The sequence below is a fragment of the Molossus molossus genome, unplaced genomic scaffold (genome assembly GCF_014108415.1).
Source record: "Molossus molossus isolate mMolMol1 unplaced genomic scaffold, mMolMol1.p scaffold_m16_p_23, whole genome shotgun sequence".
NCBI lineage: Eukaryota > Metazoa > Chordata > Mammalia > Chiroptera > Molossidae > Molossus > Molossus molossus.
The window spans coordinates 5,705,117-5,731,006 of NW_023425359.1; the positions used below are offsets into that span (position 1 = coordinate 5,705,117).

At 44.5% G+C, this 25,890-nt stretch overlaps 1 protein-coding gene across 1 annotated transcript in view; it reads left to right on the forward strand.

The window, feature by feature from the left end:
* The first annotated feature begins 4,547 nt into the window (after positions 1 to 4,547).
* The window catches only part of SIPA1L2 (signal induced proliferation associated 1 like 2), a 198,707-nt gene continuing 177,364 nt past the window's right edge, over positions 4,548 to 25,890 (forward strand). The window contains 1 exon segment of the mRNA XM_036277621.1: positions 4,548 to 4,611. The gene's annotated coding sequence lies outside the window, so the exon portion shown is untranslated.

A 25,890-nucleotide genomic window follows, 5' to 3' on the forward strand; every position in this document is an offset into this window, starting at 1 on the left:
GGAGGCAACTGATTGATGTCTCTCTCTCTCTATCTCTTTCTCTCCCTTCCTCTTTCTGGAAATCAATGGAAACATATCCTTGGGTGAAGACTAAAAAAAGGAAAATAAATAACCCATCTGTCTTGGAAGATCTTTGGAGAGACACTGAATTGGGCACATTACAGCAAAGACCAACCATTAGGAAAATAAGAAACCTTTCCCTTCTGAGGAATATTTGTCACTGATCTCTGATCGCTCCATCAATACTGCCTTTCCAGATTTCCATGGAACATATCTGTACAAAATTAAACTTTTAATGTATTACTTTCCACTGTTCCTAGAATTGTCTCCTATGTAAAAATTTCAGCTCAGCTGTACTGTACTTACTTTGTTTTATTTCTTAAAAGTAGAACCAAAAACACTGGTTAAAGAATACTGTAAGTACCAAGTAGGGATAAAACTTGGAGGATTCAGATATGAATCTCCTCTGGCACAAAACAGAAAAAAAATAGAAGAGGGTCTCGTTACTTATATGTAATAATCTGCATCCTCTGAGCAAAACTGAGCCCTCAGTGGTCCTGCGAATATAATTGCAGAGCTGATTTCTTTATTAGATCAGTTTCTTCCTAGGTTCCTATGCAGAGTATGTGATATTTAACACATGATTTAATAACTCCTTCATGATACTACTGGATTCCACTTGAAGGGGAACGGGCTTCATTTCTATCAGGACTACTGGTATACCAGAGTCAGTAACCCAGCTCTCTCAGCTGCAGCTTAACCATTTTTCAGAACTGCAGCAAAACTTAACACTTCTTGTTTTACGTTACAAGACCATATCCTAACAAGCTTCTGTTGTGAGAGGTTTCCATTCTGAAAGAAAGATGAAGCAGGGCCCATGGGCTCATCCACGAGGGACGCTTGTCCCCTAAGAAGAAAACAGGGCAGACATGTTCACAGCACCATGTAAGTGTTGGCTGTATTAGTGAATAAGCCTATGTTTGGCCAAAGGGCACCGATGGTTCCTGCACCTTTGTCCACTGTGCTTCCTCTTGCCAGCTCTGTTCTTTTCTCCTTGCTAGGCAGGTTTGAGATCCTAGGTGCAGCCTCCCTGAGTGTGTCAACCTTTGCCTGCTGACACTGGCTTTCCTGCCCTCCCTATGGGCACTACTGATTGGTGGTCCTGGGCACCTCCTCTGAAGTTCTGCTCCTTATGAAATGCATACAATCTGGTGGAGAGCCTTCTGGGTCCTTTGAGCCTAACATCATGCCCTGGACATGATATGCAATCAATGCATATTTGTTGCAAATTATAAATATCCATTTGACTTAAAAGACATACTTTTAAAAAGAGGGCTGGAAGTAGAAAAAGAGAAGGAAATGAGGCAGAAATCTAAACCCTCACTTAGATAAACCCTCACTCAGGTTCATTCCAGTGTGTGCATGTCATCAGCAGACCTGCTAAGGGGTGTCAAGGAAATAAAATTCCAGTTTTGCTAAATTCGAAGGTAAACAGACACAACTACCCACCGAGGTCAGCCAACAAACTCAAAATCTTGGAACAGGGTAGACAGCTGGTATGTCTTTGAACTCCGCCTCCACACCTTTTAGGGAAAAAATAGGTAAGACTAATGTTGGAGTTATTTCAGGAGTTGATGTGCTGACTCGGAGTTGTAGAGAGAATTAATTAACCCCTTGAGTTTGTTTTTTTTTTTAGAAACCCATAGGGCATGATGAAATTCATAGGCGGAAAATGACTGTTCAGAAACTGAAAGCGAGGCTTCGAGAGCAAGAGGAAAGGACATCTTGACCGGAGGAGAGGTGAAAGTGAGAAACAGACACAGGCCTATTCACTCTAGCTCTTAGGCGAAAACAATTTCACACTTCAGAGTTGATATTTAAAACTTTGGCAAAAGGTATAGCCTTAATAAAAGAATCCCCCCCCCCCCCCCCCAGTAAGATACCCAAGGCCAAAATGATAAACAGTTGAAGCAACTCCAGTCTCCACCCTGTTTACCCTTCCCTGAGAAGGCGAGCGAGGAAGGGAGCAAGATTACATCTAACAGTATTTCTAGAATATTTTATTTGATAAGGAAGATCCAGTATCATTCCTAAACTTTGCTGAAATCTCACGGTCTGCCACAAGGCGGACACCCTATGAGTCTCACTCTGGGCCACATGCCCATTGTCCAGCATTGTCCAGGCAACACAGAGGGGCTCAGTATGTTTGCTGAGGCCCGGAACATTCTGAGGAGGGAGGGATGCACGTGACCTGGGTTCTGGGAAAGTCAGAAACTCTCATGGCCTTTAAAAAAATGCTGCCAACTTTGATAGTAGCCAGAGAACTTGGAATATTTCGATTTTAGTTTGCAAAACCCAAGAAGAGAGTGGTAAGGAGGGAGAGGAAGAGAACCATTGCTAACATCATCATGGAGAGTCTGGCCGGACTTCCTTATAAGATCATTATGTATGGAACATTAAGGAACACACCAAATGTGCTTATCAGACAATGGACAATTGTAGCTGCGGCAGCAACAGCCGCTTTAGGGACAACCCATTGACTCAGGCAGTCACTGCCTTAGGAGTCAAAACCCTGGGGAGTTGTGGTTCTTTTGTTGTGACCCTTGTGAAAGAACAGTGGGAAAGACAATGACACCTGCAATTACGGGAAGTGTGAGAAGTGCTGTGATAATGTGCTATGAAGGGAAGTATGTCCCTCCATGGCTGCCCCTGTGGGATTTTGTTCTAACCTGTAGTGACCTCCTGGAGAGCAGGGCCTATGTCCTGTGCAGTTTTATATCCCTGCACTGAGCGCTTTCTGGAACATCACAGAGTCTCCATAACTGTGGAACAAATAAAGTGAAAATCTTGTCAATGCTGAGAATGACAGTTGGGAAGCCCATCCGAACCTGGAGAATGCAGGAATTTTCCAGGTCAGGTTTTGTTGTACCCGTTCGCATATACTATAACCACATTCTACGAAGAGATAAAAAAGACTACAATCTGTGCAGGCTTTACATCTCGGAGAAATACAGTATGGGAGGGACCGCCTCTAACGTTTCACAGGGTTATGTTCTAGGGCGTGTTTGTGACCGGGAAGTACCCACATTATCTCTCCAGGAAGAATTCTGCCTCTAGAAAGGGAGGAACTGAAAACCCTGAATCCAGTCTCAGGAAGCTCAGCGGGTACAGCTCTGGCACTTCACAGTACACCCAGCTCGGGACCCCCTAAGGTGGGGCTGGAAGGTAAGTGAGAGCCTACTTACAATAGTCTATTCCTGCCGGTAGGCTGTGACCCCCACTGCACCATTTAGGCAGAGCCAACTCCAGTCTAGCTTACAAGAGTCTCCAGAGATCCTTTAATCTTTCAGCAGCCAATTCACGTGTGCAACAATTTACATGAATAGTTTCAAGTAAGGCTTCCTCCTGGGTGATCGACATCTTCTAGGAAAATAGAGACGATGAGTATAAAACGTTCATTTCCTCCTCGTCCGGATAAAAAGATCCAAGAGCATTCTTCCTGAGGTTGAGGCCTGCCTGGAGGCCGGGGCTGGGCCAGGGCGCCGGGACTGGGTGCCTCTCCCAGCCTCTCTCCTGACTCCGAAAGGTCTTGTCTCCCTAGCGTTTCTGAGCCTGGCCACCAAACGAATCTCATTCTAACGTTTTATTTATTTATGCGTTTCTCTGTGCAACCTCCCAGCCGGGCACCGTGCGCAGGGGCGCCGCCCGGAGGTCCGCGAGCGTCCCCGGCCGGTCCTCGGGGCTGGCACACAGTAGGGGCTGCCCCCCTGCCGTCTTCTGGTGAACACGCGAGGCGGTCGTTCGTGCGGTCGCCGTCTGGGTGACTCTGCGGCGCCCGTGGCAGCTACCCGCGCAGTGCCCGCGGCTGCCTGTCTCGTCAGCTGGCGACACTCAGGGCTTCGCGGCGCGGGGACCCGAGCGCCAGGAGGGTGTGATTTTCCCAACTTCAGAGTGGAGGCCGGGGTCGCGACTGCGCAGGGGGCGGCTCGGGGCCAGCTTCGGGTTCACTTCTCCCTGCCAGGGAGGCGAATGAGGCGACGACTCTCCCGGTGGGCAGGCCCAGGTGGGCTGCTGCGCCCGCCTGAGACTGCAGCCCCCTCTCTGGGAAGGGGCCCGAGGTTCTCGCCGCTCCCGCGCACCCGGGCCTGGGAACAGCGCACCGGCTGCGCCGGGTGCCCGCGAGCCAGCGGGACGGACGGAGCCAGCGCCCAATCGCGGGGCGGGGCCGAGGGGGCCTGCAGGCTGCGGCCAATGAGAGGCCTCGGCGCGGGCGGGGGGCGGTGCCTCCGGGCCGGCGGGCGGCGGCGTCGGGAGCCGGCGCGGCAGACACGGATCCCGGGAAGAGCCGGCGGAGCGCGAGGAAGACGGCGGACGGCGGCGGCGGAGGAGGAGGAGCAGCGCCGCGCGCCCTCCCCGGCCGCCCGCCCGCCCGAGCGCAGACCGACCGCTCAGCGCAGCCGGCGGGTCCGGCTGCCTCCTGCCAGAGCCCGGCGCGGGCAGAGTCCGGGCCGATGGGCAGAGCGGGGCGGCGGGCGGCCAGGCTGCGGCCCCGGTAGGCGCCGCGCGCTCGCTCGCGGGCTGTAGTCGGTGCCGGCGGATCGCGTCTCTGAGGTGCGTGTCGGAGCTCGAGGACTGGAGCCTGCGGGTGTGTCTGGGGACGGGCTCGCGGGGACTGCCCCGCGGTGAAGGGGGCGCCTCGGGGGCTGACGGCGGGCGCCTTGGGGCGCGGGGGGGCGCGGGCGCTGGGGTCCGGCTCCCGATGCGCCCGCGCTCTCCAACCGGGTGGACGCGGAGCCGCCGCCGCTTCTCTCAAAGTTGTCGAGGGGCTGAAAGGTTATTTCTGCCTTGGTGACACTAATGAGACTCTGCGTCCTCCGGGCGCCCGGCGACTCCTCCGTGACTGACGTCCTAGGAAGGAGGAAAGGTTGCCTGACGCGTTGCACCGGCGCTTCGGACCGGGTTGTTGCCGAACTTGCCGCGGGTGATTCCCGGGGAGGTGGTGCCGGAGCCCCCGCCGCGCCCCCGCGCCCCTTTGTAGGACCCAGAGCGGCCGGCGACCCTCTGACTCCGCGTGACCTTCCTTCGGAGTCCGAGGCTCTGCCGCCGCCCAGGCGCCGAGGTTCGCCGCGTCCTCCGCTCCCGGTCCCATTTGGGTCCCCACGTTATTAAAGCGAGTTTGATCGTGTCCTGGGAGTATCCCCACGGGCACCTACAATGAATTTTCCGCCGAGCGGCAAACCCGAAGATTCAATTTCGGTTCTTCATCTAGGAGCGAGAGCCGAGGCTTCTCCGGAAGGAAAACAAGTTGGCATTACCCCTCTGGGAGATATTTGTCATCATTAACCTGCTTCAGTTAAATTAATTCAGCAGAAGATGACTCCAGCGTGCGTACTGGAAACATCAAGTGCACTGGTCACAAAATCGTGGCCACCGAACAGTGTTTTGGTCAAAATAAAATTGTAGAGATTTGGGGTTTTGCTTAGACTTAGACTTGGTTTTGATAAGGGTGGCTTTAAAAAAACGCACAAAAAACAAAGAACCTTGGTGATTCTCATAGGTTTGCTCAGTAAGTTCGAAATAGTCACTCAGATATGTCTTTTCTTTGCCTCTTTTGTCTGCAGTTTTCATTTCTAAATGTTAACACTAGATGGCTTTCTTATGACAGGCATTTAGTAAACTGGGCTTGCCTATCTGCGATCAGGTTTTAATTTTTTTTCAGTTTTACAATTAGTAATGGGAGGGGAAAAACCTCCAACACTGTTACTTACCTATAACACCGATGTTTCTTTAGATATCAAACGGTGGTCTATTATTTCTGCGTTCCTATAGATGAATTTTAAGAGACAACTTGGTTAGTTTCTGGCCACAGATTTAAGGATGTCTGTTTTATGTTTTGACTTATTTGGAGAATTCAAAGTTCTCCAGTGAGATTTGTAGTTCTATTCAGACAATATTTCTACTTAACGATTTTTACCACTCAATTTTGTATTTCACTACTTGATTGGGAAGGTATAAAATAATTTATTCATGGGGAAGTACAGTCTTTCTTGAGTTTTGGATACAAATAGCATTGATTCTGGCTAAAATTTCCATTGATGCATTTGAGGAAGAGGTGTAGTTGAAGTATATATGCACGGTTTATACCAAGGATTATGTTAGGAACATCTTTGTTTTTCCCCAATTGATAATTGATATTGGGCGTTTCACTTTTAAAAACAGCCCATTCTATGTGAAGTACAGCAGCCTGCAGTGGGTCATTTCAGCAGCAGCAGCAGCAGCGGCTTCTGTGTTCTGTGTTTAAGTACTTTTTTCCTAAAGCAAGACCATAGCAGCTTGTTCAAATCTTGCCTAGGTAGGCAAACTTATTTAGTAAGCCGAGAAATACCTTGAAATTATCTTTATAGCTGTCATTTATTGTGTGTCTTGCTCAGCTTAAACTATAACATGTTGAATTTGTTTGTTCTAAATCAGAGCGGTATTCAGAAACAGCTGAAGGAAAAAAAAAACTCTGTAGCAAACATCTGGGAAATAGGAAATGAAATCAGAAACAGCTTTTATCAGTACCCACATGCTACCTATAGATGGGGTGAAGTGAACTTGGATAAGAAGCAGTGTAAGCATTTGGTCCGGAAAAGAAAGCAAGAGATAAATTGCAGGTATTGAGGCGAAGCTGCCGATTTTCTCCAGCTGGTCTAAGTGCATATTTTTTATCAAATGGTTTGTTTGTTTTTAAACTTTAGTCCTTCTTAGAGAGCTTTACTTTTATGGAAAGTAATAGGGGAATTATCAGAGCAGCACGATTTGGCACTGAGCTGTGTAATGTGGGTTTGTAAGTCCCCCACCACACCACTCAACCCCCAGGACTGAAATGGTATTTTGAAGAGTTTTGATATCTGAGCTCAGTAAAACACCTGTCCACCTTGGGGGATCTTTTAACCTGGGGCAAAGAGGTAGTGGGTTACTAATTTTGAAAATCTATCTCTTCTTGAAAGTGAGGAAATACTAGTGAGCTGCCCTGAAAGGGCAGTTGTCTGGCAATTGAAACTGGTTTAAAAAGTGCTGTGGTTGGTCATCAAAAGTAGTTCAGGGGTTGCACATTTACTGCATACTTTGCAAAGAACTATGTGTTTAAGTGGGTATACCTTCCTGCTCCCCCAGACATAATGGTAAATGCAAGATTGTTTTTTGTTTGCTTGTTTTTAGACTGGTGAAGACATTGAGTCTTTGAACTCATCATCTACTCATGATGGCGATTTAGGATTACAAATCCTTTCGTAGACATGCTGAATTTGAAGAAAATTTAGAGTTGTTGTTAACTGAAAAGCAAAGGTGTTTTTTTTTCTGTTTTGAAAATGAATGAAATATGCAGTTAAGTCCTAAAGAATACAGGGACACAGTCCAGGTTTTCTACTTCTATTTATGTACCTAATTCCTCTGCAGGGTGACAGACTAGAAGGGCAAGGGGGGACAAGAAACTCCAGTTTCCTGACTCTAATGCCTGTTGCAAATACGTTTGGATAAAGTATTTATATGGTCTCTTTCAGCACCAAAATTTTAGGTTTCTTTAATATTTAAAATCAATGTATTAGTGCGCTGGCTGGTGCGGCTCAGTTGGTTAGAACGTCGTCCAGTACACCAAAAGGTAATGGGTTCAGTTCCTGGTCAGGGCACATGTCCGGATTGTGGGTTCAGTCCCTGGTCAGGGCACATGTGGGAGGCGACTGATCAGTGTTTCTCTCTCACATCTATGTTTCTCTCTCTAAAATCAATAAAAATGAAAAAAATAAATAAATAAACGTATCAGAGTAGTGAAAATGACTGACTACTGATTGAGTTAATATACATTTTTTTCATGATTGTGTCTTTTCTTTCTTTGGCTAACAGTAAGTTTGTATGTGAACATTCATAAAAGTTGTAGCTTACTTGGTTTACCTTGAAATCAGTGATTCAGAAGTTGCCTTTCTGTTCCAGTCACTTTTAGTTGTGACTCCTTTTAAAGGAAAGATAAGAGTATGATGGGAATTTAAATGTTTTAAACTTGAGATAAATTATTTTGATACTTTCTGAACTTGGTTCATAAACTTTGGTTGCAAAGAGTGGTTTCAGGGAGCCAGATCTGATCCACAATAGAGGTTCTGTTTCTTGAGAGATTTCATATTTAGTGTAACCCAATTCCTTGTTCCTTTTTTTCCCTTTCTCTATAACATTAGCCAAGTTCCGTAATAGGAAAGAAGAAAAGGAGCAGTTGAGAAAAGTTGAGTCTAGTCATAGTGTCTCTGTACCAGAAAGGGCCTTATGGTTAAGATGTTCCTCGTTTAGTTTTCATCTACCTGTAAAACTAAAAAGCAACAACAAAAGCAAATATTAGTGTGTGTCATATTTGTCACTATTTGATTTTGCTGCATTGAGAATTAACAACAGCAGTTACTATCTACTGTCAATGCATTTCATCAAGATATATTGACATCCTTCCTTCAATCCCGCCAAAGAAGAACATGCATGCTTTCAGACAGAGTAAAGGCAAGTTCTCCCCATTGAGAGAAGGCATTTGTTAAAATTACCTTTACACGTGTGCTTGTACCCATCCCATATACTCCTGTGTGTGTGTTCCCCCGTCACACCCTTGTGCACATGTACCCCACCCCCCACCCCCATACCCAGATACTTTCTCCTTTTGCAAGGCCCATTGACCTTCTTTGATGCTTGGGTCCCTTTATATACTCGGCCAGTGGTCTTCCAGCAATAACTGAACATTGACAGGAAGGGGTGGAGAGTTCCACCTTTCTGATACTTTTGACTACCAGAACGTGTCTTTTTACCTATAGAATTGAAATTTAATTCCACCTACTTTATTTAAATTCTATTCCCTTGGTGGTCTGCAGAACATAGAAATATTTCAGTTACTAGCTGAACAATACTTGTCAAAGTTGGGCAGGGCACTGAAGCGTTCTCCTACAACTTGACCTGTATTGAGTAGGATGTTCTTTCTACCTTGCATGTCCTGCTTGCACTGATGTAGTCCAAGTTTGCATTTATTTTCTGGTGGCCATGCTATTCAATCTCAGTGAGTTTGCTCTTCACTGAAACCCCTGAGCCCTTAATCACAGGCTGCCATTAAGCTGTGTCTTCCCTTCCTATACTGATGTCATTGCGGGACCCAACATTTACTCTGCTTCATTTTACTTTATTTAGCTCATTCTTCCTATGATGCATTTTGGAGTTTGATTCTATTATTTAGCACCTTTGCCTGCCCTCCCAAAGAAATGCTACCTGCACATTAGAGCAGACTGTTCAACTGGCTGAACTGTGAATTGTGTCTCTGGAAGCTTCCTTCTAGGTTTACAAGGAGTCCCCATGCCTTTGGTTACAGTTAAATATTAATGTGTTAACAGCTAATCTATATCTCCATCTCATCTACACGAGTATCCTGCAAGACCATGCCATACCTATTTTTCTGGTTCTACTGACCAATTATTCTAAGAAAGAAATGTTGTCAGATTTCGTGTGTTCCTAGTAACTAGAACCATATTATATACTAGATACTATATATACTATATTTACTATATACTAGATACTACATACTATATACTAAATACTATACTACAGACTATATACTAGAACCATGTGGTTGTGGTTAAGAAATATTTAATGACTGTCTGAATGACTAGGGCCACCCTCTGAGCTGTGACCTCTGGAGAGGTCTTAGACACTGAAAAGATTGTAGGAAAAATATTAGAATGTTGGACTTTCTTAAACTTATGTTTGCAGTTTGGTATGGCTTTATTTTGAGTTGCTTGCAGATATTGGGGAAGAGAACCATCATCTTTCCCCAGTTTCCTGGTGTTTTAATTAGTTGATACTTTTCCTGTTGCACAAATAAACGTTTAGCCACAGGGGCCTCTCCAGCTCTGCCAGCGAGTTTACTCCTTGTTTTCCACTTTTGTATAGTTGCTAAGTCTGCTGAAAGAAGCTCCCAGCCAGTGGAGCTGTTGGAGAGATCAAAATAGTTAAAAGTATGCTGTTTGGTTGTCTTTTAAGAAGATTTCTGACTGGAGTGCTTAGGGCACAGTAGCTTGTGTGGCCATGTTGGGGAGGGAGAGGCTTGCCTCCAACCTTTAAGGTTCTTTGGCTGGTCTAATAATTAAATGTACAGGAGACATTTAGATTAACAAGAGAAAAATACCAAATTTAATTACATATGTACCTATGGGAACCCCACGAACATGAGTGAGTCAGAGAGAGAAGGGAAATGAGGAACATATGACATTCAGAGGTAAGGATGGGGTGAGGCACCTTGGGGCTTCAGAGCAGAGGAAGGTCATTCTCAGGATGATAAGAAGAGCAGATTTTCAGTAATTAGTAGCTTGTCCTTCCCTATAGATAGGTCATGCAGAGTCATTTCTGCTGATAACTCTTGTATGGGCAAGGCCCCTAATTTAAATTCTTCAAGGGAGAGGTGTGTTTCTTCGGGAGGCCTGCTCTGAACCCTCACAGCACAGTGGTTGCTCTCTCTTCTTCTCGGGATGTTTTGATAGTGCGTTTGGTTCCTTGCTGAGCAGTGCATATTCATAGCTCTTCTAGGGAAGTTTCTGATAAGTAATTTGTTTTTATCTTTATTGATTTTAGAGAGAAAAAAGGGAGAGGGAGAGAGAGAGATAGAAACATCGATTGGCTGCCTCCTGCGTGCCCCTCACTGGGGATTTGGCCTACAACCTGGGCATGTGCCCTGACCAGGAATTGAACCAGCGACCTCTTGGTGCATGGGTCAACACTCAACCACTGAGCCACACTGGCTGGGCCTGATAAGTAATTTTAAGAAACACTTTTGATTCTTTATACGGGACAAATGCTGGTGTTTCATGTGTTTCTTGTCTTAACCCAAAGAATAATGATTTCTTTGTAGCAGGGTTTCTGAACTTTTTTCAGTGTGCATCCTTCTATACAACATCGCCCATCTAAATACCCATATATGTATGTTTCTGTGTATGAACTTATATTTGCATGTATGTGTTTGTGTATATATACAATATACAATATGTATGTATATAACTTTGCCATGCTAAAATGTGGACATTATAAAACATAAAGTTATAACTTTTGAGAAGGGTGATATTAAAAGTAAATATCACCTGGTGTGATTAGTTGGTTGTGTGTCATCCTGTGCACTGAGGCGTTGCTGATTTGATCCCAGTTGGGGCATGTGGAAGGCAGCTGATTGATGTTGTGCTCTCACATTGATTGTTCTCTCTCTCTCCCTCTCCCTTCCTTTCTCTCTCTCTAAAACAAAAAACAAAAAATCAGTAAACTATTCAATAAATAAGCAAATAGAAGTTGGAGTATTTCTCTTGCACCTCAAGGGCACTTGTGTTACACTTTGGAATGTGCGGCCCCGTCTGGAGACCACCGCTCTTCAGCCCTCTCTGGTTAGAGTTCATGACTGTTTGGGAACAATTTCTGGGGGCCTGGAGGGTTCTTGTAAGGGCAGCTCCAGACAGGCTGTCTCCTTAATGGGGCCTATATTTACTGTATGTGTTCTTCCTGAGGACATATTTATGGTAGCCTGTTTTCTTCCAGAATTGGTGGTAGGTTGCTTAGTTTGAGATTTCATATTTTGGGCAGTGATAATGTAATGGGGAATACTATTCTTGGAATGTTTCTGGTTGAACTCAGCTGCTTAGGAAACACCATACTATCACAAGAGCTGACTCCAGACCCAGGGTCAGGATAGAAGGACATAACTTATCATTTGCTCATCCAGAAACTTCTCAAAGGTAAGTATAACTAGGAAAGTACAGATTAATAGTATAGTTCTGCTTGTGTGTTATTGGCTAGAACTGGAGCCCACAACCTCCCCCACTGTGAGGGCGGCGTGGGGTCCCAGCCTCTCTGGAGACCTGTGGGCTGGGAGGGCCAAGCCACAGTCTGTGTGCACCACAGCTACAAGCTAAACGAGCACACCCAGGGGACCATCCTGCTTTGCACTCTCCCCTCCCCCGTATGCTGCCTGATTTTAATCTATAGTGCTTAGCATTGCCTTGCTGGCTTTCTATTGGATATCGATTTTATATGTTTGTCTTCTGTCTCACCTCAGTAGAGCATTAAGTGCTGTTTGGGCAGGGATGTTTCTGGTTTACTGCTGTATCCCCTCACTCAGGTGGTTCTCACCACACAGCAGGCTCTTAGCAAACAAATATTTGTTAAAGGAATGATTGAGAGCCATGGTTTGCACATGAAAGAACTGTGTACCTTGGCTTTTGTTGAACTAGGTAGTGTTGCTTTAAAGTTCTGTTTCTCTTGTGAATGTTCTAACGAAAGGGTCTTTTAGACTTCATTTTATATTTTTTCTGGGTTATTTGCAATGACCTGTGATTCAACTCTGATATTGAACTGGTCAAAAAGGAGAAGTCATTTCTGAAGACTGCACAGCAGAGATCCCTGCACAGCCCATCAGAAAGGGTGGTCCTGGGGAGACTGGTGCCCTGGGCAGAAGGGGAGACCTTCCTTTTTCGAGAAGGTGTGGCTTTTACCTTCCCTGGTTCCACATTCTGATTCCAGTCGACACCTGCACAGCCCTGTTGGAATCAGGTGGGCTGCTGTTCATGCAAAAGCCCAGCTTGGGCCTGGCCGTGTGGCGCAGTGGATTGAGCCTTGTCCCCTGGACTGAGGTCCCAGTTCGATTCCTGGTCGGGGCACATGCCCAGGTTACGGGCTTGATCCCCAGTACGGGGGGGGGGGGGGGGAGCGTGCAGGAGGCAGCCAATTGCTGTTTCTCTCTCATATCCATGTTTCTATCTCTCTCTCACTAAAAAAATCGATAAAAGTATATTTTAAAACAACAACAAAAAAGCCCCAGCTTGGGCTCCATAATAAAGGGTCTGGAAATGGTTTCTGGATTGTACAACGTTACCTGAGTCTTAGCTCACAGTCCATTAGCCGTGATAATTTCTGCAGGAAATAATGATTTTTAAAAGCCCATCAGCAATATATAGTGCACCTTTGTGGAGTCAGTACTTTCAATTTAAGGATCGCAAAGGACATTAGAATTTTGCTTATGCCTTAAATATAGTAGGTGCTCAGGAACCATAGTTGAGTCTTACAGTAGAAGTCTGTTATCCTTGCTGCCTTGATGCACTGATTCCTGGACTAGGTGCACTTAGAGGGATGTCATTATAACTCCTGTTTCTTGAGATCTGTGTGTTAAGATGTGCTGTTGTGAGAGCTATAAGCAAGGCTGAGAGATTAGCCTAATTAATAATAAAGTTACCTAATTGGTCAAGCAAATTGTCTATTTGAAAGTTATTGTAAGTCATTTTCATGGAATAATTGATCTGTTTTCCTGTTTAAAAAGTCTTAAATGATGATAAGAGTGAGTGATATTTTTGCCTTAGGAACAGAATGGAGAACTATTTCTAAAGGTAAATTTAAAAATAGTTATTGTATTGAACTTTCATTTATGTTCTTATAAGGGAGAACCTTGTAAAGCTGTTGGGATTATACCTTTATTGATGAGGAAACAGGTTTAGTGAGAGAGAGCACGTGGTTTTCTGGATCTTAGTTCTCAGGGTTTAAGCTCCAGTTTCTTTGCTCCATGTATAGGGCTCTTTCCTCTGCCCCACAGCTGCCTAGTGAGGTGTGGCTGGTCTCAAAGAATCACAAAAGGAATCAATGAAAGGAGAGAGGGAAGGCGGGAGGGAGGGAGGGAGGAAGGTGCAGGCATGTGGGAATGGTGGAATTAATCACCCAGCGACCTGCCCTGAAGGGGGAGTGGTGGCCCAGGGTGGGCTAATGAGCTTACTGTTCTGGTCTAAAATGTGCCCTGTTCTCTTTGTCAGTGGCTTGTGTGTTATCGATGAGACATTTTGTACTTTGCAGTCTGGCAGCCAGTTTGCTAGTTGAATCAGGTTACCTGTTCTTTCCTGGGAAGTGGTGGGCTCTCCTGTGATCCACCAAGCGCCTTGCTTTAGCTCCCGTCCTTGCCAAGGTGAAAAGAGGTACTGTAAGAGGAAAACACTTTTTGTTTTGCCTTTATGCTGTTAGGGTTGCATGATCTTTGTTTAAGCCAGTGGAATGTGAGTCGCTAAATAAATTTCAGGCATTTAAATACTGAAAAGGGTTTATCCACAGTACTTTACTCACCCAAAGAATAAGTGCTTACAACAAAGAAACTGCTCCCCCGGCAGGTGTAGCCCTACAGACTTTGCTCACCTTGTCATTGAATTATAAAACATTGATAGGGAAGCTAGAATTGGAACATCCATTGAAAGGCCTCGCTGGCTCTGTTCCAGGACATGGTTTCCCTGGTGGAGAAAGCAGGGCAACTGGTTCAGAGCTGGCAGCTGGCCAGTCGGAAGAGCTCTGACGCAATCGTCACAGTAACTGCTTCTCCGCTGCTAATTTTAGGGCAGTTAAATCTGGGCGATGTCTGATGGCTGCTGTCGCCGTGCGTCTGGTTCTGTGGAGCTTTCTAAATCCATCCTCTTAGCCTGGCACCGTCGCGCTCAGTTCTTCCCGAAAGGAGTGGAGGTGCGGGGTGGAGGTTGGCAAGGGGTCTGTGTGTGCTGTGTGCCGCATGACCCCAGGACGGTTCCTGGAGACACTGCCTTCAATCATCCTTTTCCCTTAGCATTCCATCAGCAGATACTGGCCCCGGGTGTCCTTCCCACGCTGCAGCACCGGGTGTGTGTGTGTGTGTGTGTGTGTGTGTGTGTGTGTGTGTGTCGGGGACTGGACAGTGGATGGAGAGTGTGACTCAAGGCTGCCACCTTCGTGGAGCAGCAAAGCGACAGCATTTACTTGTTTTCTGTGCCATCCCTGTGAGCCTCAGCTGGCTGCAAAGTGCGCTTATACCTTCTCCTTTCCCGGGAAATTAAAACTAAGGAGAGTGATGATCATTTCTCGGAAGGGTTTGGAGCATATGTAGAGGAGCCAGGTGGGATCCCTGTGCTGTTGCAGAAGACGGCCGTGGCCTGAGGGGTTGTCTGCTGGGCAGTGAATATCATCCAGGTTTAAAATGAGGATATCTCGGTCACCTCTGGCATTCTAAGATCCCCATGTGAGTAAGGGCGCCCTAGGGTGTGAGGCCCCTGAGCAAAGGGACCTTGTTACTTCATCCCCATCCTCTCCCCCAGGTAAGTGTCTGGCACAGTCAGCAAATTAACCAACTCACTGCCTGTCAGGCCTCTGAGGGACCTTCTGGTGATCCTGGAATCAAACTTACTCACGCTGCAGTTTCAGAAATCTAAGAAATGTTTTCACAACCAGACCTGTAGGATGGAGTGGGCTGCTTCTTAGGTGATGAGCACATCACCCCTTTCCTGTAAGTGTTCTGGCCGAGCAGACAGACACATGGCCATGTGTCCGGTAGGTTAGGAAAAGACTCCTGTGTAAATGACACCCTGGGATGGGTGGGTCCCTGGGAGAGGGGAGTTTGCATAGTCAGGAAACAGTGCAGGACAGGTAGGAGCAGAGTTAGGCCTTGAAAAGTGGTTAGGATTTGAATTTTTGCTCAGCGGCTCTGTGTGCAAAGACATTCCTGGCTCTGGGGGGAACCAGCAAATACAAACAAAATACTTTGTTAGTTGTTCATTTGATCAGAGTACTGTCTCCGGCAGCCAACTCTGCCCAAAACCATACTCATTATTAGGTTTTGCAACTCCAAAAATGGATTTTATTAATAAAAGCAACATTAAGGAGACAGTATTTTCAAAGTGGTAATTAACTGGTTTATTATGTAAAATACTCAGTTCATTTTTTTCCCATTATAACTTGCTTAAGGTTATAGAATATGTCATAAACCTAAAGGAAAAAATATTTTACACTCTTCAGAGATACAAAGTAAATGGTTCTTAAAATTGAGATATAATTGACATGACATTATATTAGTTTCAGGTGTACAACATAATGATTTGATATTTCTTTATAGTGTAAAATGTTATCACAGTAAGTCTGGTTAACATCCATAACCACACACAGGTACAAATTTTTCAAATTGTGATGAGAACCTGGTAATCTGCTTTCTTAGTAACTTTCAAATATACAATAGAGTCTTATTAACTGTAATCACTCTGCTGTGCATTACATCCTCATGACTTAGTCGTTTTATAACTGGAAGTTTGTATTGACCACAGTCTTTTGGTATGAAATCACTGAATCTGTTTTGCTTTTTATTTTTTGTCCAGAGAATATACACACTGTATTATATGTGCAATGCAGGGTCACACGTTTTAAGACTTTATATTTAGGAATTTATAACTTTAGTGACTTATTTTAAAATTGTGAGTAATCAGCTAGGCCAGTGTGGCTCAGTGGTTGAGCATCGACCCATGCACCAAGAGATGCCTGTTTGATTCCCAGTCAGGGCACATGCCCAGGTTGTGAGCCCGATCCCCATTGGGGGGCATGCAGGAGGCAGCCAGTTGATGTTCTCTCTCATCGATGTTTCTATGTCTCCCTCTCTCTAAAATCAATAAAAAAAAATTAAAAATTGTGAGTAATCGAAATTTTAATATGGTTGTTTTTAAGTTGATTTTTTTTAGAGAGAGAGGGAGAGAGAGATAGAAATATTGATGTGAAAGGGAGACATTGATTGGCTGCCTCCTGCATGCCCCCTACTGGGGGGATTGAGTTCGAAACCTGGGCATGTACCCTGACCAGGAATCAAACTGGGACCTCCCAGTCCATGGGACGACACTCGGTCCCCTGAGCCACACTGGCCGGGCAGTAATTGAAGTTTTAGACTGAGGCGGCCTTCAGGACAGGGCTGTGCACACTGAGCCTACCCCCTTGTGTGAGTCTATTGCATGGCGGGCGCTTTGGGAAATGATTCACTTTTCATGTTTCTGTCCCACGAAGTAATAGTAACTGCTGAGTAAGATATGTCCTCTCCTTTAATCTCCAAAGCAAGAGATCTCAACATAGTCACAGTATAGTGTCCTGCAACTTTTGATCATGCAAATTTTCAAACATACAGATAAGTTGAAAGAATTATGGAGCAAAGTGGACACCCATATACCCACCATCCAGATTCTACAGTATTAACATCTTACTGTATTTGCTTTGTACATGTTTGCCCATCTCTATCAGTCCATCTTTTGAGGATGTATTTCAAAGTAAATCACACATTCATCAGTCCACATTACCTCTGAACACTTCAGCATACATATCATAAGTGGAAAAGTTTAAATTCACTTTGGGTGAAATTTATAGAGCAAAATGCATACATTTTAAGAGTATCATTCTGTGAGTTTAGACAAATGCATGTAGTCCATGCTTCTATTAGGGTAAATCTAACACCCGGAAAGTTCTCTCAGCCTCTTCCATCAGCCATGTTCCTTTTTCTTCTTTTCCGTAGATGGTTTTGCTTATTCTTGAACAAATGTAAACGGAATCATGCAGTATGTGCTCTTGTGTGAGGCTGCTTTCACTTGCATAATGTTTTTCCACGTTGTCACACACTTCAATATGTAACACCAAGCTTTACCTTCTTCACCTGGGTCAGGCGCCCTTCTCAAAGATCATATTGTTAAGTGATGTAAGGGACAACTTCTTTTAGGTATTTGTATTTTTTCTCAAGTCTCATCTCTTTTCCCAAAAGGGATGTGATGTTTATATCTGATTTGGCCATTTTCTGACCACCACCATATTCTGAAAACCAGGTGCTGTTTCTGTTAGTTTGCAAATACAGGCCACTGGCCTGGCTCCTTCCACCTTGGACCTTCAACCAGGCTGTCTTGCTTCTGCCATTGATCCTGACACGTTACCTATTTATTTGGGTGTGCTACTTGGAAAAGTTCAGGTAGAAGAAAATGCATCTGTTTATTTTAGCAAAATTTCGTAAAAGAAGTTTATAAGGTGTCTCTGAGGAATAATTATTGAAACTAAAATTTTCTGACTTCAAGTTTGAGACACTTTATGAAGGAGGTTAGCCAACTAAACCAAAGAAATTAGATTAAAAAATCACCTGTGCTGAGGAGATATTGGCTAGCAAAAAAAAACAAAACACCAATTCTAGTTGACTTAAAAATAAAATTCTAAAGTTAGTTAACTGCCCCATTGGCTGTGCCCACTATCACTGAGGTTTGGAGTTGCTAAACCTCTGTAGCCATGAATATAACTAGTAAGTTTCACCAGCAGTACTGGTTTAATTTGTGTGTGTTTTTTTTTTTTGTATATTCAGTGTGCTGTTGGCATGTGAAGATTTTTCTTTAGGGTGCTGTTAGTTGGGGTAGTTCTGCCTGCTCCAAAAGAGACTCCAGTCCAGCTGGTGTGGCTCAGTGGTGGAGCGTTGACCATCCACTAAGAGGTTGCCGGTTTGATTCCCAGTCAGGGCACATGCCCAGATTGTGGGCCCAATCCCCAGTGGGGGCATGCAGGAGACGGCCAATTGATGTTCTCTCATTGATGTTTCTATCTCTCCCTTCCTCCCATTCTCAAATCAATATAAATAAATAAATAAATAAATAAATAAAACATGAAAGAGACTCCAAAGTGCAGTATGCAGATGAGAGAAGTGGGCTGCTTTCCTGTGCCACCACCCAAGGTCTGGATAGGTGGCTGCTGTCCTCCCCTGACGCTCAGGGACCCAGGCTCCTTCCATCTTGTTTTCCACCACGGGGCCTTGGCCTCATTTTGCGGTGGAAGCCCACTGGGCGGGCCTGCTCTCAGTCTTGCTGAAGAGGGAGGGAACACCAGGAGTGGTCATCCAAAGACCTCTCACCACTCTGCTCAGTCCTCTGGAGAACCTCACCACCTGACCACCCCCTGACCACCCCCTGCGTCAGGGGTGCTGGGAATGTCATGTAGGTGACGTGCCCGCACTTCCGCTTTGGTACTGTGGAGTCGGGTGGCCTGTTAGATCATGGGCGCTCAGACGCACGTGTGCGGGTGTCAGGCTGGCTGCGTGTTCGTTGGTGCATGGCCCAGTGCTGGGAAGGCCTCGGGTTGCGGTGAGTACACATGGCGGGTGTTGCTCTTATGGCACTTTCAGTCTGGAAATAGAATCTTTTAATAATGCTTTTCTCAGTCGATGATTTTTTAAAAAATTGGAGGCAGTTCTGTCAAAGTGCAACTTAGTTCTGGGTGAAGGAAGGGAGGGTGAGTCTAATAATAATTAGATTGCAGACAGATTCTGTAACTTAGATGTGTTACTGGGGACATGGATTAGGGGATGTAATAAAGGACCTAGTTCCCTGTTTAAAATTCAGACTCATAATAGAAGGCTTAAGACACTTGATGAATGGAATGATGGTGACCGTTTTTTCAGGGGCCAGAGGGTTCTGGGGGGCAGACCATTCCAGTGCTGCAGGGTGCCTGGCTTGCGTGCCAATCAGAGGAGGTTCCTTGGGGTCCCAGGGCCATCTCTGACTCTGAGAGGAGCAGTGACGGTCATGGAGCAGACGCTAAGGAACAGTTGTGCCCTGAAGTCTCTTCCTTTTCTCATGCTTTAATGTTAAACTGCTTTTGCTGAAAGGACTTGGAACAGACTTGCCACCACTGTGAAAGACTTTGAAGTGACATAGTGATCAATCAAAGTGGCTGCCTTAGAGACCCTGTGGAGCAGACTGTGAGTCTGTCTGGGCACTAGGGAACAGAGTCAATGCACTGTGGGTGCCAAGGGGGTGGAGGTGGAGAGGGGTCACTGTACCTGGGCTGAGTTATGTGTTCTCTCGAGTTCTCCTGTGGGTTTGCAGGGATGTGCAGAGAGACCCTGGTGATAGCACATGCATCTTCCATAGGGTTCCCTCCTAACATCCTAATGTGCTGTGATCATCGCCCTATTTCCCCCAACATGTTTGAGAGAAGAGACTTCTACTCAGCTGTGGACTGGATCCGGTTTTGGTTTAAGCTTTTTCCCTGGAGGCTGGAGTATCCGTGTTCTTGAATGAAGATCTTCAAGGAAGTGGAACTTAGTGATAGGCTTGCACTTGTCACTTTCCACTAACAGATTCAAAGTGGGAACCAGCTCCTGCTGATATAAATGAGCCTTAACGTTTTTTTAAGGATGGAAGGGCTGCTTGGTGTTTATCAGGTGCGCTGTGGCATTTGGATATTCTGGAAGTCGCCTTCATTTCCTCTCAATTGCTGTTATCTGCTCAGGACATGTTACAGATGGGCATTGCTGATTTTGCTAATTTTTGCCAATAATTTAAGCGTGGAAAGATTCAGGGAACCTCCCAAGCGATGAGGACACAGCTGCTAAGGGTAAGCGAGAGAAGAGGAGCATTTCTTGAGCCTTCATTTGCTTTGGGGGCCGGCGCTGGAGCTGAGCAGCTGCAGATGGGGTGTTTGCAGCTCACACTGGCAGTTCGGGAGTGTTTTCCATCTTTTTGTTTGTAGTTGAACAAAGGAGCAGTGTGGAGCTTAATCAACGAGGTCAAGTGTATATACATTCGGAGGACGGGTCTCTACCTTGACCGAAACATTACACTTCCGTGAAGGGAGGAGCTGGCCTGTGATTGGTTAGTGTGGACTTAGCCTGCATGAACACGCATCCAAAATGCATGTGCTCTGACTTTCTCTTAATGGGTAAACATTTACATTGGCCTTTGCCCTTGTGATGCACTGTCCCATCAACCAAACCCTTTATCTTTTTCTGCAGTTTGGGCAGCCCTGCAGGGGGCGTGGGCCTATTTCTCATGATACTACTTTAGTTTGCTGGTCGGATAGTTGGAAGGAAGAAGGGAATGCTTCCAGAGGAGGAAGGTTTCTCAGGGTTCATGTCTTCATGGGGAGAGGGGAGGAGATGCCAAAGAATTAACCAATATTCTGGTAACCCTCATGAAAGTGGTTTTTCCACAACATCCTCCCACTCCATTTGTCTGTTGTTGTTGGACTCGGAATAAAGACTGTGGAATGAGCCAGTAATCCTGGGGGCGATTCGCACATGGTTGTGCTCAAACCCCGTTAGCTTCTTGTCGCTCAGGTGCTGGGTGTGTTCTCTGGATTAAAAAGCACATGGCACCTGAAAGGTCATCTTCTGTGCTCCCCAAATAGAGATGGACTGAGCTGACCTCCATCTAGAATCCCTTTGCCATCATGTCGTTTTGGTTCTGGAATTATGACTTGGAGGTTTCTAAACGCCTGACCCTCCTAATCTTTCTTTCTGGTTGCATCTCTCTTTTGTTCAGAGGTTTTAGCCCTTCTGCATTCTTCTGAATGCTTAGATTCCACTAATTTCCAGAGTAGTTAGAAGACAGTTCCATGTTTGACTCCTTCGGAGAATGTGTGGAGCATTGTTAACCCCTTGACTCCATAGTGAACGGGGGTGCTTGCTGGAGACCACCTGCCACTGCTTTGTGCTTCTTGTCTGGGATTTCTGCAGCCTTGACCCTCAGAATAATGGGTTTTAAAAACATTTTATAAGGGACTTACAAAAATAATATTTTCAATAAATTCTCTTCTGGAGTAGAGACATTGTCAAGTTCATCTTATCAGTAGTATTTTTTTATGTATGTCAAAAAAAACCCCCAAAAACCCGACAAAAATAATCGAGGATTTTGCTCTCTGACACCTTCTGTAATCCTGAGTTAATCTCTTCTTGGTGTGAGTACTATCAGTGCTAAAGATAACATAAAGTGAAAAAGCCCTAATGTTTATTACAAGCTTTAGCACATAAAATTACATTCATATGAATGTAACCGCAAGCAACATAACATAGGGTGAAAGAGAAGCATTTAAAGAATTGTGCAGTTTGTTCATGGAAATTGTGTGGATAGGACATTAATATAATGAGTCACCTTTACATCCATAACTTTTTGCTCTTCTGCATCATAACCAAACAAGAGTTAGGCGTAAAAGAGCAGTTCCCCATATTAAATGCTAATGATCCAGTTTGAACAAATACTATGGATGTCAGCAGTTAAAGATTTTAATGTGATAAGTGATGTTAATTCATCTAGTCAGGGTGAGGTGGATGATATGCTATTTGCAGGTGGATGACATGCTAATATGTATCTAAATAGTTTCTATATTTTATTAGGTGATAGACATGGGAGAAGAGATTTTAAAGCACTCTCTGCAAGTTTATTGTATTCATTATTTTCATCCTCACCTGAGGATGTTTTTCCATTTATCTTCAGATAGAGTATGAGGGAGGGAGGGAGAGAAGAGAGAGAGAGAAACACTGATGTGAGAGAGACACATTGACTGGTTGCCTCCCGTACAACCCTGACCAGGGCTGGGGGTGAGCCGCAACTGAAGTGCGAGCCCTTGACTCACTGGTCCACAGGCCGACGCTCTAACCACTGACCCACCGGTCAGGGCTCAGTATATTCATTTAAACTGTTATCCAAAAAGTGACTGTGTGATGTAATTCAAATTCGTCTGTGATCTGCCATTGGTGGCGGGTTCCAACAATTTATTCTGTAACATAGTAGTTTGTCTTTTGATGAACAAAAGGGATTCTGGAATTTGTATACTTTTTTTTTTTTATCCTCACCCAAGGATATTTTTCCATTTTTTGTACAGATAGAGTGGGAGGGAGAGAGAGGAAGAGGAGAGAGAGAGAGAGAAACATCGACGTGAAGGGACACATCGATTGGCTGCCACCTGCACGACCAACCAGGGCTGGGGACAAACTGCAACTGAAGTACGTGCCCTTAGCGGGAACCGAACCCGGGTCTTTCCGGACCGCAGGCCGACGCTCTAACCACTGAGCCAAACCGGCCAGGGCTGGAATTTGTATACTTTTGTGTTACAGTTGACAACTACCCATAAAACATCACAGTTATAATACAGCCCTAATGGTCATGATTGGTCCTGTGGGTCACCATTCCAGTTCAGCACCTTCCAGACTGGTCTCCCATAGTTTGATGTGGGTGGTTATCCCGAGTCCTTAGCTTTCAGAGAAAGGACATTAAAATTGTGGACTAGAAACCATTAGAAAGTACATTTTTTAAGCAGCTGCCTTTTCTTTAAAGTGGGGGGTGTGGATTAGCTTTAAATAATGATTGACTTTGTTAAGATTGGCCCAGAGTGAGGAAGGAGCTAGAAGATAGGATGTCCTCAGAAGGTTGTTTTGTGCTGTGAATCTGAGACAGAATGATGGGACGTCAGAGCCCCCCTGGCCAGGCTGGCCCTTCTGGCACTGTGGGTATTTCTGGGCACCTGCTCTCTTTCCTGAGTGCTGGTCAGCCCCTCCTGCACATGGACCACCTCGTGTTTGTAACATGTGCAAGAAGATACAGGTGCGCAGCACATTAGGGAAACTTTTATTAAGCTGAGTCACTTGAAAACTCCAAAATGTGAGAATAATTTTAAAAATATATATTCAAATTGATTTTAAAGAGAGAGGTAGGGAGAGGGAGAGGGAAAGAGAAACATCAATGCAAGAGGGAAACATTGATCAGTTGCCTCCTGCGTAAGCCCTGAACTGGAATTGAACCCGCAACCTTTCAGTGAACGGGAAGTTGTCCAACCACCTGAGCCACACCAGCCAGGGCAAGAATAATTTTTTTTTTACATGCGAGGAAGACCACACAAATGGCTGAGGCTGTATTAAAAGGGTGGAAGATACTGAAAACAGGCCACAGGCTTGTGGTTTCCAACCCATTTATTTGTTTTCTTTTATTTCTTTCATACCTGTTGTAGGTGGTCAGTCCTCTGCAGCCCCCCACCCCCCGACATTGTTGCTTTTGTGAGAAAGGGTACCTAAGGATTCAGATTCTCTTCCAGGTCCCTCCGGGGGCGGGGAGGATGCATGCGGGTTTGAGGTGCAGACTTCAAACAAAGCAGCTCTTCAGTGGCACTGAGTGAAAGGGTCCTGGGGGAGGAGGGGCCAGTGCTCTTTCCTGCTGTCTGTCCTCAGCGCTCCTGTCTCCGGGCTAAGCTCTGCACATTTTAGTAAAGGAGGCTAGTAATTGTGTGGGGATTTGGGTTGAGGCGTTCACCCCAGGGAAATAATAACATTTGGCCCAAAAGATGTATGTGTAAGCGTGCTCAATGCAGTATTAATTACAATGTGAGAAACTGGAAAAATATTGGCAATAAGACATTAAACTATGATTCTCCATATGATCAAGTAATTTAAGTCAATTAAATATCTTGTTTTATAAGGCCATTTAATGACATGGGGAAATGCTCACAGAATATTAAATGAAGACGTTTTCTTGCTAAGGAGTATAGATAATAGATCCCAGTTTCACGGAGAAATTAGATGTGCAATGTATCAACAGAACAGGGCTATGTTAAAAAATGACTGGTTATGACTTGTGATTGTGCTATGTGTAATTACCATCTTCTTTTTGCATTTGTTTTAGTTTTTCTAAAATGAATATATTAACTTTGTGATAGGAAAAAGCACGGCATTGAAATATTTGAATTATATAACTCAGTTATATGTATCCTTTAAAAGCTGTTAGTCTGTCGTGGCTGAGTGGCTCTGTTGGTTGGATCATTGTTCCAGACACCAAAAGGTTGCTGGTTGGATTCCAGGTTAGGGCACATACATACCTTGGTTGCAGATCGATCCCTGGTCAGGGTAAGTAGGGGAGGCAGCTAATCAATGTTTTGTTTTGTTTTTCTCTCTCCCTTCTTCTCTCTCTAAAAATCAATAAAAACCATTAGTCTGTTTCAGTATAGTTTCCTGGCTCAGTCTAGTTTAGATTATTTTATTACGTAATATTCCTGATTTGTTCTTTTGATTATATTTAACAGAAATTTTCAAGGCAAGTAATTAGCAAACATAGACTAGATACCTATTATGTCTAATAAATATGTTTTTGATACATATTCTTTACCATTAAAGTATTTATAATATAACCTAATATCATGTAGGCAGATCTCCTTTGAAAATTGTTTGACGATCTTCTACGTTAGAGTGTAAGTGATATATTTTTTTTAACCGTTTAACACTTAAACTTGTTACATAGGAAAAATACATATATATTTATAATTTCATTTCATTTCAGGAATTTACTTTTTATTATTAATAATATAATTTATTGGTAAGACACTGAATGACTTCTTTTTATATACATTATTTTATTTCATCTTCACAGTTACTAGTCCTTTACAATTGGGGTATCTTTTTCATTTGGCATGAGTTAAATTATAGACCTTGGCATTTACTTTAAAAATACCATTAATGCTTTTTTTTTTTTTTTTTTTTTTTTTAAGTGTGAGAGCAGAGATCCCTTGACTTAGATAACACCCACATCTTTTTAGCAGTATAATTGCTAGCCTTTGATATTTTGCTTTTTGACATTTACATTAAAAATAAAAATTAGCTAATTTGTAAGTTATAAGGTCTCAAAATGACAGTTCATTCTTTCACACCTGTTAATGGTTCTATTAAAATTCTGAAAAGGCTTATTAAATTAAGTGCAGTGTCCAAGGTTGAGTGTCTCTGCGAATTCGTCTACATGACTTAGGAAAGCATGACTCAAGAATTGTGCTTGAATAGCAACTCTGGAGTCAGCTTAGTCCATCAAACTGTGATGATTGTAGATGAAAGTCGTGGTAGATCCGGCAGGCCGTTCCCACACTGCTACCAAAGGCGCCTCTAAAACAGATTCAGCATTCAGTCCTTGAAATGACTTGTGCTTGTTCGCACCCCACTTCCGAGGCCCAGGGGCGTGGTCTGAATGTGCCCTGTCCCCTGCGCTCTGCTTGCGGGATAGAAAGCTGTGACAGGCTGACGGTGGGACAGTCAGTGCACATGTGTGATCGTGTAAGGTGTAGTGTATTGTTGGAGAATCAGAATTATTTTTTCTTATAATTTTTAAAATGATATTCCACTAGTCATTGTCATCTTAATGGGATGAATGTGAGGTTTGGAGTCACTTTATTCGGCACGTCTCTCGAGCACCTGCCGAGGTTCCGGTCCTGTGGCAACTAACCCAGTGTTGGAATCCGAGCTCTGTGCCACCGTGGGCGAGGTGCCTCTTGATTTCC